The following is a 14,122-nucleotide window of genomic DNA, read 5'->3' on the forward strand; positions in this document are numbered from 1 at the left end:
CTTCCACACCTTCACGACTGACACTTAGTCAGTCGTAGGCCTAATCGTAGATTTCCCCGCCACTCGGTGAACCCTACCAGGGCCGCCACCTCCACCGGCTTTCGTAACGTAGGATGATCTATCCCACGCACCACTCGCGCATGACCGTCCTCCTTCACGCACACTCTCGTCACAACTAATGGCTTAGCCATCTCTATGACAAGTCGGGGTAAGGGGCAAACCTTCTCAATCCCTTCATCCACTTCGGTCCCTCCGGACCCGAATTCATCACACGCGGTTCGCTGACCGCCTCCATGCCACATAACAAACTCGCCGCTCGGGGGAATCCACACGGTAGTTCCATGAAGGCACAAGGCCTTCAGATCAATCGAAGGTCACAAAAACCCCTGCACATATATGTCGAAAGCCATAAGGCCTACCAAAGCAGACGGGCAGACATTTCAAGTACCGAGTAGTTAGTTGCCTCGATCTCACATTCCGGATCTAGATGATTTGGCGGCACGTATCTCGGGTTTTTTGTGAACCCAGGATTTGAGATCGCTCACTCGGAATCTTGCTCAATAGTAAGGGCAGGTATACCAATCGATGAGATAGGAATTTAAGGTGGGTTCAGGACTTACTCGGACTGGCTCGCGTGAGCGCCCTCTTAGATCACGAAGAAAGCCCCCCAACTACTTTAGCTGCTTCAGAATCGCCTCTCTTAACCTACAATCCTCTTGTTTTCTGTACAACACTTCTATGGTTAATTTGCAAGACAAGTGGGTCAAAGAGATCCACCATTGTCTTAGGGCAATGCACGTTCAAATGAGAAAGTGATGAAGTGGCAGGTTCAGTTATAGATAGAAAAGAAAAGAGAACTTGATGGAGGAGTGAGACTAGCATGACGGCCGAAAAGTTACCGACTCGGAGTGGTAGCAAGACATGCATAATTCTCAAGACCAACAAAGCGGCAATACTACTCGAAACCGAGGCGGATATGGCGGTGCTAGGCTAAGTCTACCCTCAGTCAAGTGAGAAGAGAAAAGAATGAAGAGAAGAAAGTGAGACGACAGAGGGAGAAAGAACCCATATGGTAGTGGGCCTCGCCTTTGGTATCATGAGAAGACGTCACGTCCATTGCGAAAGGTGATGACTTATGGTGAGGCTTACGATGATAGCTCCCCATGAACCGCACGACATTAGGTGAGGAACACGAGAGAAGCCCGCGGTCTGCAATAAGCGTCGCCGTTGGCAACATGAGGAGGCAACACGTCCCTTGCGGATGGTGATAACTCCTGACGAGGCACACGACGATGAGCGCAGAGAGGCACGGAAGCAGCCTGCGCATGGTGACAGGTATTGTCGTGACCCTTTGCGGTCAGTGATGGACATCGCTACCTGCAATAGTCACGCGATAGGGTGAAGCCCCTGCGGACGGCAATAGGCCTCACTACTCGCGTCCCTCACTGAGATGCTGAGGGTACGTCTACAGACGATGATGAGCAGCGCCGTCTGCAAGCCTCACTAGGAGGTAGAGATGAAAAGCTCACGCATGGCACTGCCATCGCCAGGTGCGACATGTGAGACCACCGAAGACGCACTCACGGCACTGCCACTACCGTGCATGACCTCTGAGAGGAACTCAAACAAAGAGGAGGAAGAAGATAGAGAAGGAAGAGAGAGAAGAAAAAAAGAAGAGAGAGAAGATTTACCTTGAGTCTAAGGGTACCGGCCCAAAAATTTCTCTCACCTTACTCTCTCTCTCAAACGTGACCCAACAAAGAGAAGAAAGATAAACTTTATTAAGTAAAAACTCTCTCTTTTGTGTGTTCTATGTGTGTGTCTCTCCTTTTTCTTGTACAATGACGATACGTGATACATATAGAATTTGCCCCAAAGATAGGTGGATGATCAAAAGTAACCTTAATTGTTGAAAATTAAGATTAAATTGAATTAAAAAAATAGAAAATAGGGTGCAAAATAACAGAGTTGCCCCTTCCTAACAACTTGTGGAATTTCTGAGCAGTCACCGTGTTGCCCTAGAATGTGCATGATTATTCATGGATGATCCGGGGTCGTTTTGATGCCCAAATGATCGAAAGATGATTGTTTTCTTTGTAGGGCTCGGCATGACAATCGATTTGATACCAACTTCGAGCCATGGATCGTGTTTTTTATGCACGATCATGTTACTTGAAATTTGAATGGATCTTGAAACTTTGGATCAATAGTGTGCTTGTTCTTTGATTTTTTTTGGTGATTTCTTCACTGGATTACACTGAGCATGCTGTTACGATCACAGGGCAACAAACGTAGCTTGATTCTGTTCCCGAGCGAAGATTTTGCAACTTTGGAGTTTTGGCCAGAATCTGGAATTTCGAAGAGGAATTTACAGTCTCTTCGTGTGCAGAATTTGACCGTTCATCATATACGGGGTTCGGGTCAGAGATAGCTCGAGACCTTATGCATGCGATGGAATTGGTCTCATGTTGATTGGGCTCGCGAGCGACATGATTCGACCACTCGAGCGCGGCATGATGCTGCTGAATTTCCTGCACTTTCTTCACAGATCAACAACTTCTCTCTAGCTTTTCTTTGCGCTTGGATGTCGTCATGGGGCGTGCCACATATCGAATCGCTCGTCTTGATGAGTCGAACATGCTCACCAAATTTGAGTGCGATCTCACTTGGGACGGGTGATATATGAGAATTGAAAGTCATTGTTCGTGACTGTCCCTTTAATGGTGTGGAGTTGCAGGGTGGCCGCACGGGAATAGCGTGCAACTCCTCCTGTTTCACTCTTTCGCCTATAACTTCTTCCTGGAGTGTCCGTTCACTAGGGGTTTTCAGTCATGCCAGATCTAATGGTAGTGATCCCACAGTAAATTGAGACACCAAAAATGTAGCTTTTGTTATAGGATCCATTTCAGGGTGCTAGAGGTCGATTTTGCGGGAACTGCTTCTCAGTCTGGACTGCCTTAGACATGTCGGAATGTGACAAAACTTGGCAGGAGAGTTTTGAGAGACTTCATGAAGATCTTGACCAATTTCGAGGCTATTATGAGACTGTCAAAATTTCTACTGTTTGCTAGGATTTTATTGAGTGGGGGCCCCATGATGATGAAAGATATCTTCCAACAGCATGCCCCACCAAATGTTGTGCTTCGAGATAATTGTGAAGTGCAATCATTCAGGAAGTTTGAAGGATCTAGTCGGAGTCCTCACCCTCGAGGGACTATTTGCGATTCTGAAGCATGAGACTTTTGTAGGGCCCTCCTCGGACAGAATTGGGCTTATCTGAAGGCTAAGTGCTGTGAACCTTTGGTCGACATTATTTGCTACATCAGGTTTGCTTTTGATGTTCATGGTATCTCTGTAGGTACCATCTAGCGGTGGTCAATCAGGGGCTTCTGACCTTTCTCGAAAGTCTTGTTCCATGTTGACTAGGGGATTTGGCGAGGAATACCCTGAGGTCTCTGGCTGATTAGACCTTGGCTTCATCAATTTCTTGCCTTCATGATGGTCTTTAGCATTTTGAAGGCATCATCCTCACCCTCAAGGACTCTTGTTGTTGTTGGGAGATCTTATGCATCTCTCACTCCCTGGCGAGCCATGTTGTTGATGTTGAAGTGCGGGAGATCTTATGCGACTCTCACTCCCTGGCGAGTCATTTGGTGTTGTGATTGTTGAAATGTGGGAGATCTTATGCGACTCTCACTCCCTAGTGAACCATGTGGTTTGAAGATTGAGTGTCGGTTGAGGCTGTGGTAGTGCGTCAACCTGTTTTGTCGATCCAAGCGCCTTTTGCGGGTTTTCACTTGAATAGGGGAAGTGGCGTCGTAAAGATGGTTTTCACCAACTTTTGTTATTTTTGGGCTCTTTTACCCATGACCTTGCAGTCATGTCTACCCTTTCCATTTGTTGCTCATGATGCCCTTTTGGGGTTTCCACCATCCCTGGGTTTTGTTTTCCTCGGAACCCTTTTACTCATGGTTTCATGACCATGCCCGTTCGTCATTTTTGCTCATGACAGTCCCTTGTCCAAGTGTACACCATGCCCGTTTTTTCGTGAAGGCGTGTTTTTAGGGTCGCGCCTTCGAGACCTGTGCAAAGCCTTTTAACGTCATGCGGTCAGGATGTGTACTATAGTTTAGGGTCATACAGCTGGACCGTAGTGGTAATGAATGGCCGTCTGTAGAGGCCATGGAGTGCGTATGATGATGGTTTTGACTCACTTTGGGAAGATGACTTGAGGTTGCCTGTGAAGGAAGGATGACGTCTGAATGGTGGGCGAGAGTGGTGACCCACTAGCTGACGGTGATTATGAGTGGCGAGATGGATTGCCGTTTTGTGAGCATGGGTAAGACTCACTGGGGAATGATGAAAGATGGCAAAGGTGGTGCACACACACGAATGGGTCGATTAGGGAAGACGTGCATGAAGATGCACGTAAAGGGCGTGTGCGTGTATGTGGACTCACTGGGGTGGTAATGGAGGTGGTGCGCGCATGCGAATGAGTCGGTTAGGGAAGACATGCGTAAAGATGCACGTCAAGGGGGTGTGCGCGTATGTGAGGGCATCTTTTAAGGTCATGCCCCCTGGACCTTGGCAAAGTAATTTAAGGTCATGCGGCCAAGACGTGTACTATGGTTTAAGGTCATATAGCTTGGACTGTGGTTATGCAGTTTAAAGTCATGTAACTAAGACCATGCAGTTTAAGGTCATGCAACTAGACCTCCACTACAATTTAAGGTCATATAGTTTGGACCATGGCTGTGTAGTTTAAGGTCATACAACATGGACCAAGGCTTTGTAGTTTAAGGTCGTGCAACATGGACCAGAGTTGTACAGTTTAAGGTGATGCAGCATGGACTTAGGGTGTGGGTCGCCATGTAGATGAAGCTCCATGGAGATAGGTCTGTGGATAGCCATCTGACTCTCTGAGGATAAAGATAGTTAAGGCTATACACAAGCAGAGAGATTTAGATAAAGATGGTGGCATTTGGGGAGTGGCAGGCAGAAGAGACTTCACTGGGGATTAGGAGGGCCAGTATGACTCTACGGGGCTAATGAGCAATGACATGCATGTAACTCTACTGAGAATGACAGACCAGAGCACAGATGAACCTCATGAGGGTTGAAGGGATAAGAATGACCCTAACTCCTTGAGGATAGTGGGTAGCAGTAGGATGTGACTCTCACTGGGATGTTGGTGCGAACCAAACCCATTGGGGATTAAAGGGTTGGTATGACCTTTGGGTACACCTAACTCCATTGGGGATGTTGATGAAATACACCTTTATTGAAGAGGTGGTCCATCTCTCGATTGGAGTTGTGCGTATGGACTATTTGTCACTCCGTGTGTTACAGTTTTAGGGTCTTGTAGGTCGGACCATGGCTACGCAGTTTAGAGTCATGCAGCTAAGACCATGCAGTTTAAGGTTGTGCAATTAGACCTTTACTATAGTTTAAGGTCATGTAGTTTGGACCATGGCGCTAAGCCCTTTAACGTCATGCAGTCAGGGCGTGCACTATGGTTTAAGGTCACACAGCTAGACTATGGTCGTGCAGTTTAGAGTCATATGACAAGGACTAAGCAGTTTAAGGTCATGCAACTAGACCTTCGCTATAGTTCAAGGTCATATAGTTTGGAACGTGGCTGTGCAGTTTAAGGTCATGTAGCACGGACCATGGTCATATAGTTTTGAGTGGTGAAATGAGGACTATGTAGTTTAAGGTCGTGCAACTAGACCACTGCTACTATTTAAAGTCATATAGTTTGGACAATGCAGTTTAGGGTCGTGCATCTGAACCATGGTGTGGGGAGGGGATGCAACTCCATGGGGAACAGAGCTGTCACCAGAGATTGGACTCCCTGAGGAGTAAGACTGTGGTGCAGGGAATGAACTTTCTGAGGATGCAAGACGATGGCTCAGATGGGAGTACCATGGCGTGCGTGACACTAAGTGTTGGATGGCGTGCACGACATTAGGGTTAGATGATGCATGCGGCGTTAGGTCCCTTGGTGAAGTGCTCAGCAGTAGCCCCTGATGAAGCACTTGGCGATAGCATCTGATGAGGCGTGTGATGATAACCTCTTGACGAAGCGCGCGACAATAACGTTTGGGTGCAGTGAGCGGCGATAACCCTTTCTCAGCCCCAGCCTGGTCTTATTGCCGTCAGGAACTGGGGACTAGATTATCATTTCATGTTTGTCAAGGGTAGTTTACGACACTGTTGAGTATAAAAGGTTGGAAAACCCCATTTTACTATTTTACTGATGGGTAAAACAGTTGAAGAGTTTTAGAGAGAGAGAGAGAGAGAGAGAGAGCTAGGGCCTTTGATAAGATATTTTTTGTGAGAACTTCCGCGCCAAAATTTGTAGAGACTGGTGAGTAGGAGCTTTTCTAGCGAGCTTTAGGAGGTTGCGAAGCTTTGTACCGTGATCGTGAATAATTTTGGGGAGTGCTAAGGCTCTCTGAAGGCGAAACATGGTTTCTCGGGGCCTTCGCAGGTTTTGCAGAGGTGTTCTACTGGAGTTTGAGCATTTCTCTTGCAGTCTCGTGGTTGAACGGAGGTTGTAGAGAGTTTAAAGGGCTTTGTCGGTCTTCTGATTGTTGGAGGAGGAGCAACAATGGGTTCACCGGAAACTTAGTGGAATTCCAATGAGTTTTTGTGGTGAACTGCTAAAGTGGGAAAACCAGGGAGGAGGTAAAATCTGCAAGGTCATAGCGAAGCCTTCTGGGGATTTTTAGTGGTTTCTGCTCACTTTGGTTATTAGCGGGAAAGGCTTTCTAGCCAGCAGAAGTGCATTCCCGGTGAAGAGGGAAAACCCCAGTTCGGACCCAAAGGGTTGCAGGGTCATAAGGGTCGGAGAGACGAAGGGTCGTGGGACGGTGAACCGTCGCCCTCCACACGCACAGTGATAGGCCATGGCTCAAGTGTCAGGCGCCGTGCCTAGATTTTGAGGAACGCATGTGTGGCACATGTGACCAGTTAGAGCATGAGCATCAGTCCACCTTGGTTGTGGGACGGCGATAATCTTCTGTCGGTTGTGAGATGGCGATACCATCTTAGTGGACGGCGACAGTCCCGCCCTTGGCTCCGAGACGACGATACTTTGCCAGTCATTACACCCTGAGTGCCCAATGGGCGATACACCTATGTGAGCACAGTCTCTTCGTGATCGTCTATCATCCTTTGCCAGTGAAGCTTTTGACCTAATGGCCAAGTCTTCAGGTACCATTCCAGATGTGAAGAATTTCTCAAGAGAAAGGGAGCTTGGTACTGATGAGTTGACAGGCGAAAGCTTGGTGAGAGGTGAGCCAATCTGGCTCACTGAGGCCTTATGTGAACCAAGGTGGCCCTTGAGCGTCACCTTTGTGAGCGACGCCGTCCGGTTGGTGACGAGGGAATATAATGATGGCAATGTGAGTGTAGAGGAAGGGGTAGGTGTTTTGCATTGCTTACACCAAAACATAGCCTCCAACGCAAACTTGCCGACCCTAGCGAAGCGGAAGGTAGAAACCCCAGGCATGAAATGGTCTTCTGCTAGCCTGTGGGTACAAGGCGAGCACCATTACCTAAAGGGGTACTCCTCATTGACCATGAAGGTGCTTGAGGCAGGCTTCCTTGCCGGCTGCCCTTCAATGCTCAGCGAGCTATTATGACCGTTGCTCAAACACGGTCAAAGCATTGTTGGAAACTTGGAGCCATGTTTGTAGCACATGGCTACTAGGTCATGGGGAGGCAGGGATATTGTTGATGGACCTGCACTTTGTTGGTGGGTGCCGCTCCTCGGTGTTATGTATGACAAGTTTATTCCCCCAAACTCAGTTATTTTTTGAGGAGAAACGGTAGGTAAAGAAGCCCCACTGGCTGGGCTTCAAGAATTGTTCAGGATCTACCAACAACTCTATGATGAGCCTAAGAGGGGGCGAGTTACCTTTGCTAAGTGGGTAACGTTCTTCTATGGCGACTATACAGATGAAGCTGGTCTGTCACCAAGAAAGGAGGGCAAGGAAACCCCACCAGTTTTCAAGTTGCGAAAGGAGAATGAGCATATCTTCGTGGCGGCTTACGTGGTACTCTTTTTACGTAAATTCGGCCTATCGGGAGGGGCAGATGTCATTCGTCTCGACCCCTTCTATGTGGCCTGTGACATGGCGCGAGGGAAGGAGTACGCACTCTCACAGTCCATTCTGTGCAGTATTTATCATGGCCTGAGGGCCATTTCCAGGGGAAGAAAGTATCAAGGGGATGAAGGAGGGAATGGCATAGTAAAGGGTGAGGCCTTCCCAAGGGATTTCAAGACTCATTTCCCAATCCATTATGTGTATGACTGGCTTGGGGCTTATTTCTCGGACACATATCTCAAAACCAAAGAGTTGGAATACACCGTGTGCCCATTTTTACTAAAGATTGCCGGGCAGAAGGCAATTTTCCATCCCCCAGGTCACACACGTAGCTTACTCTACAACGGCCACCTCCACATGACCCGGGTGGCGTTCCTAATTGGAGGCCTCACAGAGCACGCGTATGTTGACGAGCTGGACCACCACCTAGATGGTGACTTTACTAGCCCAAAAGAATTGATGTTTATGTTGAGTGTGAGAGGTGGAGTTCTTGCCTATCGCACTGTCCATAGCTCAAAGCTTGATGGCTACTTTCCTCATCAGTTTGCTTGGCAGCATAGCCGGGATCAAGGTTGTCCGTTCTCAGTATTCTTTGAGAAATGGCATAGCAGGGATGCTCGCTGGAAGAAGGACCAATTGGGAACCCTCAAGGAGATTTGACTCCCGAGGCACATTCGTACCGCCTGGGCCACATGCTTGGAGGCCACCAAGGTCAATAAGTATGTGCTGCCCCATTTTGGCAAGACAGTACGGGCAACCGAGGCCCATGAGCACTGGTGGAGAATCACGAACAATGGGTATTGAGACACTGAACATCATTGGAAAGGGGAGGGTAACCGTTGGAGCCAAGATACAAGGCAGGAGAAAATGGCTATGACCCCTTCCCAAGGAGAAATCTTGACCCTAGGCTTCCCTCATTACTGGCGCACGACCGGGAGGCCTCTCCAGACTGTCGTGGACGAGTCTTTGCTGTGGTTTCTCAATATGGAGGGAGGTACAGAGAGCGTTTTTGACAACCTCTCTGACATCTTCAAAGGGAAGGAAGGCCGTAAAGTCTCGGGGCATGAAGGGCGTCCAGTCTAGGATTTGAATGAGCTAGCAGGCCCCACCCATTTAGAAGCTTTCCAATATCTATTTTTTTTTGATAAGCAACTTTGACTTGAAGGGCAAGTTGCTATGTATTTTGGAAAGGTGTTAACTTGAGGAAGTTTTGAATAGATTTTTGAAAAGCATGTTAAGGCTTGTGCATTACTTTGGTATGCATAAGATTATATTTGGAATTATTTTATTTAATTTATATTGATGGGAAAATGGTTTAAGAAAGGAGGACGAGGGTTCTAGCACCTTCCATAATGTTGATGGCTCATCTATGGAATGAAGGGCTCAAATCTCTCACCCTACAAGTTACCCAAGATCAATAGTTCATATTCAGTATCACAAGAAGAAGCAAGCCATGGAAAACCCTAATCCTATTCTTGCTCTATAAATAAAGGACCTCTACCAATGAAATCTCTACACCAACTTCTCTCTCTTTAAATATTTCTCTCTCTCTTGGTAGTAATAGGGCATGCCCCAACCCTAGAGCTCTCTTTCTCTACTCTATTGTGAGGGGCATACCCCACCTCTTGAGATCTCTCTCTCACGTTTGACCTCAGGGGCACGCTGTTTGAACACATTTTTCAGCACCTTGGGTCCCCGATGCGGAATAAAGAAGAAGCCGGTCAATAAAGCCCTGATTTATAGTGGAATTTTTTATAGTCTCAGAATTGCTCCAAAACAGATGGAATTCTTCCTAAGCACTTCAAAAGGCCACCTACCAAGTTTCGTCACAATCCGACATGTCTAAGGCATTGCAAACTAAGAAACAATTTAAAAAAAAATCAGCCTCCTACACCTTGAAACGAACCCCGTAACTAGAACTCTATTTTCGGTGCGTCAAACAGTTGTGGACCACCACCATTGGATTCAGCATGGTTGAAAATATTCAAGGTCAAATTTCGGCTCAAACGAACTCTCCAGGATAAAGTTATAGGAAAAATACTGGAAAGGGGTAGGCCGCATACTATTTTCGTGCGCCCTCCCTACACCAAATCACCATTAATGGTGGTTGTTTTCACAGTCTTGGACAGTGATTTCTAGAAGCCATATCTCCCTCGTTTCAAGTCATGTCATGCTCAAATTTCGTGAGCGTATTTGTCTCATCAAGACGAGCGTTTTGATAGGCACGCCCTGCTACGATGCCCGAGTAGGGAGAAAAGCTAAAGAGAAAATGACGATTCACGACAAAAGTTGTAGGAAATTTAACAGCGACACGTCTCGCTCGAGCAGCCATATCACGACGCTCGCACATCGGGTCAACGTGAAACCAGTTCCATCGCGTGCGTAAGATCTAAAGTTATTATTGGTCGAAAGTTTCCAAGATTCATACAAATTTCGAGTTGCATGATCATGGGTTAAAGATGCGATCCGTGATTCGAAGTTGGTACCAAATTGATTGTCATGCCGAACCCAACAAGAAAGTAATCATCTTTTTGCCAAACAGGCGTCGGAGCAACCTTGAATCGGCCATGGAAGATAACGCACGTTCTAGGGCAGCAACATGGTATGTTTTGGAATTCCATGTATTGTTGAGCAGGGGCAAAACCATTATTTTTCACCCTATTTTTATATTTTTATTTTGTTCAAATAAATTGTAATTATCAATCAATTATGTTAGATTTTGGGCATCCACCTATGTTTGGGCCCAATTCTATACATACATGTTAAACCTAATTGTAAAAGGCTTTTTCCTCAATGTTCCATGCTGATGAATAAAATTTGAGAGTTTTTGCATTGAGATTGTGGGCATGTCTTAGAGAGAGAGAGAGGGGAGAGTGAAGAAAAAGTCTGGTACTCTCGATAAGGATAACTTTCTCTCTCTTCCCTTCTTTTCTCTCTTTCTCTCTCCTCCTCTCTTCTCTCTCTCCTCTCATCTCTTTCTCTCTCCTCCCTTCTTTTCTCTCTTTCTCTCTCCTACTATCTCTATATCATCTCTCTTTCTCTCTCCTCTCATCTTTATCTCGTCTCTCTCTTATCATCTCTATTTCTTTCTCTTTCTCTATCCTTTCTCTCCTCTTCTTCTTTCTATCTTTCTCTCTCATTCTCTTTCTTTCTCTCTCTTCTCTCAACATGCATGGTAGTGGGCCATCGCCATGCATGTCTTTCACCCCTTTCATTTTCTTCTTTGCTCTGTATTTAATCACCCCCCTTTCTCTCTTAATCTTTCCTCTCTCTTTCTTGATTTTCTTTCTTTATTTTCCTTCTCTCTCTTCTTTCCTACCTTTCTCTTTCCTCTCTCTTTTCTCTCTTTCTTAATCTCTCTCTTCTTTCTTTCTCCATGTTCTCTTCTTTCTCTCTTTTCTCCATTCATACATGGCGGTGCCTATCACCGAGCATGATGTCCTCCTCTAGAACACATGCAGTGAGTAGGGCGTTAGCCCGAGTGGCGGGCTGGGCCTCTGTCTGAGTTTCTTTCTTTGTCATGGGTGGCAGAAGCCTATCATCGTCCATGTTTCTTTCTCTTTTCTCTCTCCCTTGTCATGGACGGTGAAAGCCTATCGCCATCCATATTCTTTCTCTTTCCTCTCTCCCTTGTCATGGATAGCAGAAGTCCATCGCCATCCATGTTCTCTCTCTTTCTCATGTCATGGACAACGAAAGCTCATTACCGTCCATGTTCTTTCTCTCTCTCCCATGTCATGGACGGTGGAAGCCATTGCCGTCTATGTTCTTTCTCTCTCCCTCCTCTATCATGGACAGTGGAAGCCATTGTCGTCAATGTTTCTTTCACTCCTCTTTCTCATGTCATGGGTTGCGGAAGCTCATCGCCGCCCATGTTCTTTCTCTTGTCTCTCTCCCATGTCATGGACAGTGGAAGCCATCGCCATCCATTGCTTTTTCACTTCTCTTTCTCATGTCATGGACGACAGAAGATCATTATCGTTCGTGTTCTTTCTCTCTCTCTCCCATGTCATGGACGATGGAAGCCATCGCCGCCAATTTTCTTTCTCTTGTTTCTCTCCCTTGTCATGGACGGCGGAATCCTATCACTGTCCATGTTTCTTCCTCTTCTCTCTCCTATTGTGGACAATGGAAGCTCATCGTCGTCCATGTTTCCCTTCTCTCCTCTCTCTTTTCTCTCTCCTCTTCTTCTCTCTATTTCTCTCTCTTCCATCTTCCTTCTCTCTCTTCTTCTTTCTTTCTATCCCCTCTTCCCATCCTCTTTTCCCTTTTCTTTCTTTCTCTCTTCTTTTCCCTCTCTCTCTTCTTTCTTCTTCATCTTTTTCTCGTCTTGTTCTCTTTTGTCCCTTCTTCCACTCCAATCTTCTCTTTTCTTCTTCTTCTCTTTTCACTCTCTCTTTCTTTTTTACTCTCCCCTTACTCTTTCGTCTCTTTTCTTCTCCTTCTCTCTTCTTCCTCTTCCCTTTTCCTTCTCTTTCTTTTCTCTCTTCTTTCTTCTTCCTTTCTCGTTTGACCAAAGGAGGTTAAGATTAGCACTGTCATGGTAGCCTTGTCGTCTAGCAATCATGCCACCTTGCTGGACTGAGTTACCGTGTCTGTCTTACTGCCACGACAGGCTAGCCATTTTGCCAGGCTGGTCAGTGTTGGTTTTGTCGTCTAGTAGCATTACCGCCGTGTTGGTCTGAGTTACCACGCCCGTCTTGCTACTACACCGAGTCAATCACCTACTGGTCAAGCCATTGTGTTAGTCTAGCCGCTTGGTCAAATTCTCCTCTCCCCTTTCTTCTATCCTATCTCTTTCTTTTCCTTTTCTTCACCTCAATCTCTATCCTCTTATTCTTCCCTTCTTCTTTTGGATGTGCATGATTGTGTACATCCGCTCAAAGACAAGGTGGGTTCCTTGGTCTACTTGTCTTGTAAATTAACCATGTGTGTGTGATTATAGAAATAGGAGAGTACAGGTCAAGGGATGCGATTTCGAACCAGTTGTAGGACTGTGGGGCTTTCTTCATGATCTAAGAGGGCGTCCACATGAGTCAGCATGAGTAAGTCCCGGACCCAGGTGAGGTGTGTTCCACCTCACACCAAATTCCTCTCTCAATTGTTGGTGTACCTACTCGTGTTCTTTAACAAGGTTCCTGAGAGAGTGATCTCAAGTCTCAGGTTTTTCTCGAAACCCGAGACACGTGCCACCAAGTCATCCCAACCCAAAGGGCGAGATCGAGGCATCTAACCAGCTTGGCAACCTTGCTGGCGACTTACTACCCCTGTGTCGAATTGTCCTTATTTGGCTAGTCTCTCCGATTATTTTCCCTATTGCACACACATGGCTATTGGGTTCCTTAACCTATTTATCCGGATCGAGAATTTTCTTATCCCCACATTCGCGAGCCTCCCCTCGGAACAAGTTCCTCGAACTTTGTTCCCAACTTTCCTTTTGAGCAAATACCCAATATCTAGCTCCCAGGTCTTAACTTGGATTGACGTGAGAAGGGACTTAAAGGTCCTTAACTCTCCATCTCCTTGCTCTGGTGGAACCCCCACCAAAGCACGCTGCATCAGTAGCACATCTGCTATCACTCATAGCACGCACCCTGTCACCGGCAAGTCACTTGCTGGTCATATTGCCGAGGTACACCGAAAGGTCGCCCAATTCCTTGTTGCAAAAGGAAAAGAAGTTGTTGTTGCTCTTGTGGGTCGCCGTAAGGCTTACCCTCACAATCCTGCACCACCTCGAGTCTCTATGTTTAGAGGTTTGACACATTGAGGTGGAGACCGTGGGGCCTCCACCTCCCGCACACACTCTAAGACTCATGGGTCATCCATACGAGCCACACCTCGAGGCAACCCTTGTGTTATCTTGAGTATGCGTCCAAGATTAAGCCTCCTCGAGCCGAAACCTCTACATATGCATCTGCATCCCACCACTTGGGGCAACGCCGTTGTTGCGCTGACCCGAGTACACGGAAGACGACTACCTCGTCCTCCCTCCAAGCACACACTAGCGC

Source organism: Amborella trichopoda, chromosome 3 (assembly GCF_054954075.1).
Source record: "Amborella trichopoda isolate Santa Cruz 75 chromosome 3, AtrichopodaSantaCruz75HAP2 v2.0, whole genome shotgun sequence".
Lineage (NCBI taxonomy): Eukaryota > Viridiplantae > Streptophyta > Magnoliopsida > Amborellales > Amborellaceae > Amborella > Amborella trichopoda.